Here is a 7,556-nt window from a genome sequence, read left to right as displayed (position 1 = left end):
GTGTGTGTGTGTGCGTGTGCGTGTGACTCATAGGTGGATATTTTCCATAGGTGTGCACTATGGCACTGCAGGATCTGTGGTCGGTTGCTGAGTCCCCGGAGGTGGAAGCGCAGATACAGGGCCCTGAGTGTGAAGTTATCCATGGACGCTCACAGCGCGTGGGGTCGGGGTCGGCAGCCGTAACCCTCCATGTTGGTGGTTCAACGGTCAACTCTACTTTATAGATCAGAGAGGATAACGTCACGCGTTCACTGTTAATAACTTTTCCAAATAGTCTTTATCTTTTCAAAAGGAAGACATCATTTAATCCATTTCACAAGATGATACTGGGAACCTACTGCCCCAGCACGTGAATTATCCCTACAGAACACAAGATCCCTGAGAAGGAAGAGCCCTGAGCACTGAGATACCATGAAGGTAGGCTTTTAGATGATATTCTCTGCTTCTGCAGCTCGAGGTAAAACATGGGATGACTGGCTCTACCTATCCCATTCCAGTCTGTCCAACGCGAGCCCCCATGGCACGTCTCACCAGTGGTCGGTCCACGATAACTCCATCCATAGGAATTCTTGGCAGTTTTATGTTCAGGATCATTTCTTTTCCTGCCATTGATTGAAAACTCCCTGGACCCTGTTAGCAGCTACAGATTCAATGAGTCCAGTACTTCATAGGTTTTGTCATGTATTTAGAAGGGGAATCACCATCAAGTTGCTGAAATGAGGACTAAGTGTCTTTCAGATATGGAGATGGAAATAAATGGTGCTCTGCAGGGTGTGCGATGACAGGCACCCAGGATTCCTTCACCCAGCCCTCCCTTTGCTCCCTCATAGGTTCCTGGGAAATCCAAACACACACACACGCGCACACACACACACACACACACACACACACACACACACACACACGGGGGGGGGGGAGAGAGAGAGAGAGAGAGAGAGAGAGAGAGAGAGAGAGAGAGAGAGAGAGAGAGAGAGCTCTGGGTGTGCTATTTGCTCTCCATGATTTCACGTGCCTTTTGGGCATGGCTGACAGAGATAGATGGACATGAAGCAGCAGGACAGCAAGCTGGCATCTCGGCCGGCCTACAGAAGTTTCCCAAGTGAAATATCAACAGCAGGGCAGGGACGCCCACGTGACGTGGGAGAGAAGGGGGGTGGGGGGGGCGGCCCGCTGACCGACGTCGGTTCAGGTTTCCCGTCCCCCTCCGGCCGAGAACCTGCCTTCCGCTTCCTGCCCTCAAGTATGTGAGAGGAGCGTGTTTCTTTCCAATAAATACCGACACATCATTTCAGTCTGTTTGTGTGTTTGTTTTTGCTTGTTCTTTTTCTGGACGAGGCCAAAGAGCCCTTCCAGTGGAGGTGTGTGTACAAAGGAGGATCTGACAGAATGGGAGGGTGCGGGTCAGTCCATGTGCGAAGAAATCCAGAGAATCTGTCATAGCTGAGACTCGGGCCTTTTGCAGAAATAGGCCAAGAGAGTTCGGATTTGATGATTCACTGCCACATAGTCATCACAGCAGTTTCCTGGAAGGGATTGTGTTACAGGAGGCGGCGTGGCCCTCAGCCCTCAGGCCTCAACCCGGCAGGCAGGCAGGCAGGCAGGCAGGCAGGCAGGCAGGCAGGCAGCGGCTATTGTCTGTTGGTCCCGCCCCCACCCCCACCCCCACCCCCGTTCCTTCTCCAGAGCTCCTTCCTAAGTCCCCTTGGACTGACCTTTGCCAGGAGCGGGGGAGGGGAGGTCCGGACGATTCATTCCGCAGGGCCTCGTTCAATCGCTCGATTCAAATGCAGAAAGCTCTCCGGTCAGGTCGGAGCCTTTGACTTTGCCTCGAGCTTCTCTTTAATGAATGGCTTTTTCTCTTTTCTTTCCCCAATTTCGCCACCCTCAGGCTGCCCCCTCCAAACTGCAGGGAGGGAAGGAGGGAGAGAGGAGGTGACGGGAGGAGGACGTGTGAGAAACAGGCCTTTTCTCCAGGCAAAAGGTGTCCCCTCCTTTTCCTGACCCTGGAAACCCCACTACACCATTTGAGAATCATGGACATGTGTGGAAGCAGATGTCTTCACTTGAGATCTTCCTCCGCAGGAGGACAGAAAGGAGGGCCAGTGTGTCCCTCTTGTGCTGGCCGGTTCTTGTCACTTGAATTCAAAATAATCAATAGAGCATGGAGGCACATTTTGGGGCGGCCTACTCTGGGAGCTCAACAGTTCCCTCCTCTGAAAGTTCCTTGGAACATATTAAAGCTGAGCTGGTGACTCGTGTGTGTGTGTGTGTGTGTGTGTGTGTGTGTGTGTGTGTGTGTGTGTGTGAAGGAGATTTCTAGATGTCAGGGTCGAAGTAACTTTAGAAGTTTGAAATACCTCTGATGATGTCGTCGGGTGTTTGGTTCAAATTTCGGAGTGGCTCTCACAGAAACAGGCACGAGGATTCTTTCCATAGGAGCCGTTGTGGCCGTTTCTCTAAGGTTTTCATCAAGTTCTCTAGCTTCCGTCTGCAGGGCTTCAGGCAAAAGGCCGTTTTAGGCCTCAGTGATGCCAAGCCAAAAGGGTGGGAGAAAATGGCCAACATTCATGGAGAGAGTCGTAGCCAGAGATTGAAGGGAACTCACAAAACTTCGGGATGCAGTCCCGTTTTCAGGTTAAGAACAACACCCTAAGGGAAACGAGTAGCACCAGAATTTCATATCCAGAAGTGTGTATCCCTGTCTCATGGAAACATAATTTTGGCCTCCAGGTAACGTATGCAAATAGCTGTATCGCCAAGGAAATAAGAAGCCTCACTGAGAGTTTCTGAATTAAGGAAGGTAAGGAGAAAAAGATCAGTGATTCCATCCTGCTGACAGAGGTATAAGTTACCAAATGGATATCCATCTTTAAAAATAAAAAAAGAAACTTGGGTTTTCCTTGTTTGTTTCTGTTTCCCTTGTATGTGGAAAACAAAAGATTTAACCATCAGTCCTAATCCCACTCCCTCTCTTTTTTTTTTTTCCAGATTTTTTTTAAAAATATTTGAAATATAATTCATTTACAATGTCGTGTTAGTTTCAGGTATACGGCACAGTGATTCAGTTCTCTCTCTCTCTCCCTCCCTCCCTCTCTCATATATGTATATATATATATATATGTATGTATGTATATATATATATATATATATATATATATATATATAGAGAGAGAGAGAGAGAGAGAGAGAGAGAGAGAGAGAGAGGAGAGAGAGACACGGAGACGGAGACAGAGAGACAGAGAGACAGAGATTTTTATAAATCTCTATCTATCTATCTATCTATCTATCTATCTATCTATCTATCTATCTACACATATATATTTTAGCGGCTTCCCCGGTGGCGCAGTGGTTGAGAGTCCGCCTGCCGATGCAGGGGACACGGGTTCGTGCCCCGGTCCGGGAAAATCCCACATGCCGCGGAGCAGCTAGGCCCGTGAGCCTGTGCGTCCGGAGCCTGTGCTCCACAACGGGAGAGGCCACAACAGTGAGAGACCCGCATACCGCAATATAAATAAATGAATGAATGGATGAATAAATAAATAAATAAATAATTTTGAAAAGATTCTTTTTCAGATTCTTTTCTCTCATAGGTTATTACAAAGTATTGAGTAGAGTATCCTGTGCTCTATAGTAGGAGATGCTTGTTGATTCCCTATTTTATGTACAGTAATGTGTATATGTTCATCCCACCCAACCCCCTAAGTATCCCCCGCTTCCCCAGTCAGTCCCATTTTACACAAGTAGTCATACACATCCTCCTCCTCCTCCTCCTCCTCCTCCTCCTCCTCCTCCTCCTCCTCCTCCTCCTCCTCAGGTCACTCAACCCCATGGAAGTCATTCTTGCTCTTCTTGGAGTCCAGTTTTTCCATCGGTTCTGCCGGCCCTGCCTGATGATTGAGCGTGACTGGACGAGTGCCGGTTCCAAAAAAGTTTTCAAGAGCTTCTGTGAAGAATTGTAGGATTTGCCCAGTGAAAGGGGTGCCTCGATCTGATCACCCGGAAGCCTGTGGAAGGCAGACCCCAGGCGGCAAGCACATTTCGTTTCTTTAACAGTCTCTGTGCCACGGTGAGGACATCAGGCTTGCGGTGAGGGAAGACCTCAACCCACACGGAAAACATAGCCACGGTCACAAGAATGTTTGGATGACCCCTACGAAGTGGCAGTGGAGGGCTTCCCCGGTGGCGCAGTGGTTGAGGATCCGCCCGCCGATGCAGGGGACACGGGTTCGTGCCCCGGTCCGGGAAGATCCCACACGCCGCGTGGCGGCCGGGCCCGTGAGCCATGGCCGCGGAGCCTGTGCTCCGCCACGGGAGAGGCCACAACAGTGAGAGGCCCGCATCCCACAAAAATAAATAAATAAATAAGTGGCAGTGGAATGAAGTCCAGTGGCTGGGGGTCCGAGGATCCAGAGAGAGGAGGTTTTCTTTCCAGAGAGAAAAACGTTCCCCCCCACCCCCACCCCCACCCCCCAGGGTTACAAGCACGAGAGGTCAGACGTCGCCGTTCCCGTTGCCGGTAGACCGTAGAAAATCTTCCTGCCCACGTCTATTGACAATCGGACTCCTCTTCAAGACACCGTGGGATGGGCGGGTGAAGGAATGCAAGGGGAGGGGCAGGGGGGAGGTTGGCCAGGGAGCAACCGGCTGGGCCGCCGTCTCGTCTCGTCTCGTCTCGTCTCGTCTCATCTCGTCTCGTCTCGTCTCGTCTCCCGTCTGCCATAGCCCCGACCGGATGCTGAAAGGACAGAATGGACTTGCTCCACCCACGTGTGCCCCGCCACCCCCACCATCTTTCAACGGGCTGTTGTTGCCGCCTCGGCGTGAAAGTCGGTTAGAACATCTCCGTGATACTGGGTACAGTCCCTTTCGTGTGAGCCTCCATTTTGACGACGACAGACAGCCCTTTATGCCAGGGCAGAGAAGACTTCCGGGAAGAAAGATCCCATCATTTCTGGAACCGTTAGAACACATCGGTGTACAGACACAAGCCAAAGAAGACTTCACGTCGTTCCTTCCTCTTTGGACAACGCTTCCCGTGTCATCGAACCTCCCCAAGAAACTTAGTCAGTTTCATCTCTCTCATTTCTCAGGAGAGAGAACACATTTTTTGAGCTACTTGGAGGGCCCTCTCCTCCTGGATCCTATCTCTAAGTCCAAAGGACTTCATCGGTCCTTCAATTTGGGGGCAAGTGTGTCCAAAATATCCAAAAGATCGTAAGGCACTTCATCAGATGATAGGTCACCGTGAAACAGTGCTTCCTTAGGCATGTCACCAGCATCCCAAGGAAAGACTTGCTAGGCAGAGAGAGAAGCTTCTTTTTCAGTTCTGAGCCAGACCTGGTTCTTTGACTATCGAGAGGACGAAGTCGATGTGAGTCCTCCGAGACCTGATAAAGGCAGCCTAGAAAATAAGTGATGACTTTTGACAAAGACATAAGCTTTTCTCTCTCTCTCTCTCTCTCTCTCTCTCTCTCTCTCTCTCTCTCTCTCTCTCTCTCTCTCTCTCTCTCTTTCTTCCTTCTTTCCTTCCTTCCGTCCTTCCTTCCTTCCTTCCTTCCTTCCTTCCGTCCTTCCGTCCTTCCTTTCTTTTCCTTCCTTCCTTCCTTTCTTTCTTTCTTTCTTTCTTTCTTTCTTTCTTTCTTTCTTTCTTTCTTTCTTTCTTTCTTTCTTTCTTTCTTTCTCCTCCTTAAAGATAAAGGAAAAGATCCTTTCCTAATCTAATCTAATCTCTCATGATGGACAGAGCAGACCGATAGAAGAAAAACCCAAACCCTAAACCCAAACCTGGTCCTTTGAACAGAGAGAGGCAACTAAATCTTAATTTGGCACTGGTTTCAATGTTGATGTGAAAAGTCATTTCTGTCTTTGTATCCATCCTCATCCAGTCCTGACCACAGATCTGATTCCTTTCGAAAGCCTCTTTTCTTCACACGCCTTTTCCAATCGTCTGTGCCCATTTTTAGCTTTTCCCTTGATTTCTTTCTTTCCCATTGAGAAATGACTACCTTTAGGACTAAAACCTCTCGCTCCTTCCCCCAAACCTCATCTCCATACTTCCTAATTTGCCTCCACCCGCGCGCCCCCCCACCCCCCCACCCCCCGGAAAAAAAAAAAAAAAAAAAAAAAAGTCCTCTTCCTCCCATGAGGATGGCGACATCAGGTTCAGGTCCTTAAAGAAGGACCACACACGTTCCTTCTTTACAATGCTTCGTCCTTGGACACTGTCTTTTTTCTTTTCTTTCTTTTTTTTTTTTTTTTTCCTTCAGTGAAAGTAAGGAAGCCAACCGCAGTGAGCAGCGTGAACATGGAATACTGTGTAGAAGTCAAGGCTCCTACCTAGTACAGTCTTTCCCTAAAGCACAAGATCTAGCTAGGCGTGGAACCGAACATGCTCAGTCTCTCCTCCGTAAAAGGTCCAAAGAAGGGAGACCCTCAGACTTGTGGAGCCATGAACGTTTCAGTATTTTATCTTATGTGGCGATGATGTAGACACTCGCTGAGATTTCACCCTGTCATGGCACTTAGCCAAGCTGTAAGCCCAGAGATGACCAGAGATGCTGGAAAATCTTGAAGTCGGCCTACAGAAAACAAGCACTGGGGGGAAAGTTCCCCTTAAACATTCTTATCTCGTCCACACCTATGTCCTCTGTTTGTCATGAGCAATCCTACTTAGATGATTCGTGAACATTTCAGGAGACATGAAAGCAGTTCAGTTCAGTTCAGTTCGTCGTGATCCCTACACCTCCCGCCCGCCCCCCTCCCCTTTCACGTGAGAGATTTTCTTCCCGATTTCAGAGGGGAGAAGTAAAGGAGAGTCAGAGCGTCCCTCTCGCGGTGTGGTGTTGTCACTCTAATTCCAAAACATCCGTACGCCACGGAGGCACATTTGGGGGCGTCCTACTCAGGGCCCCAAGACTTTCAGAGTCAAACCTAAGGAGGATGTAAATGTACTTCACGCCACCGAACCCGAACCGGTGAGGTGAACCCGGTGGCTTCCTAGGAGATGACGTGTCATCGGCCCACCAGTTTAAAACACAGAACCAAACACCCTCTCCCCGACGACTCGGAGCAAGTGAGTCCGTGGGTGTGTCGGAGAGGGTCCTCTGCTCCAGCTGGGTCCATAAGCACTGCACACGAGAGTAGGTAGGTAGGTGTTCACGGTGCCCTTGGGAAGGAAAGGCGGCGGGGAGAATTTTATTTCGAAAAGCTTATCTCCTCACAGCATTGACACTACGAACGATGATGCAACTTCATCGGGGGGTGGGCGGGGGCGGTGAAGGAAGGCCAGGGAGCCCGGCCACATAGAAGAGCCACGGAGAGCGTCTGTGACCGCAAGGATGTCCACGTACCGGTGACTCCTCTCAGTTGGGGCGGGGAAGGGGGGCGCGAGATTCCCGTGTGTACGTCCGCATCGATCAGTCGTGGGAGAGGGAGGAAAAACGATGTTCCCTCCACGATCCTTCTGAGTTGTCGCCTGAGAAGTTCCTGTCCCCAAGAGACAGCTCGAGAAGAGAGCAACCCACGGCCGGGGGACGCGTGCACTGTGCCCCCCCCCC

Source organism: Kogia breviceps (assembly GCF_026419965.1).
Source record: "Kogia breviceps isolate mKogBre1 chromosome 20 unlocalized genomic scaffold, mKogBre1 haplotype 1 SUPER_20_unloc_14, whole genome shotgun sequence".
NCBI classification, from domain to species: domain Eukaryota; kingdom Metazoa; phylum Chordata; class Mammalia; order Artiodactyla; family Physeteridae; genus Kogia; species Kogia breviceps.
The sequence above is the reverse complement of the archived record's forward strand: the minus strand, read 5'-3'. Positions refer to the sequence as shown.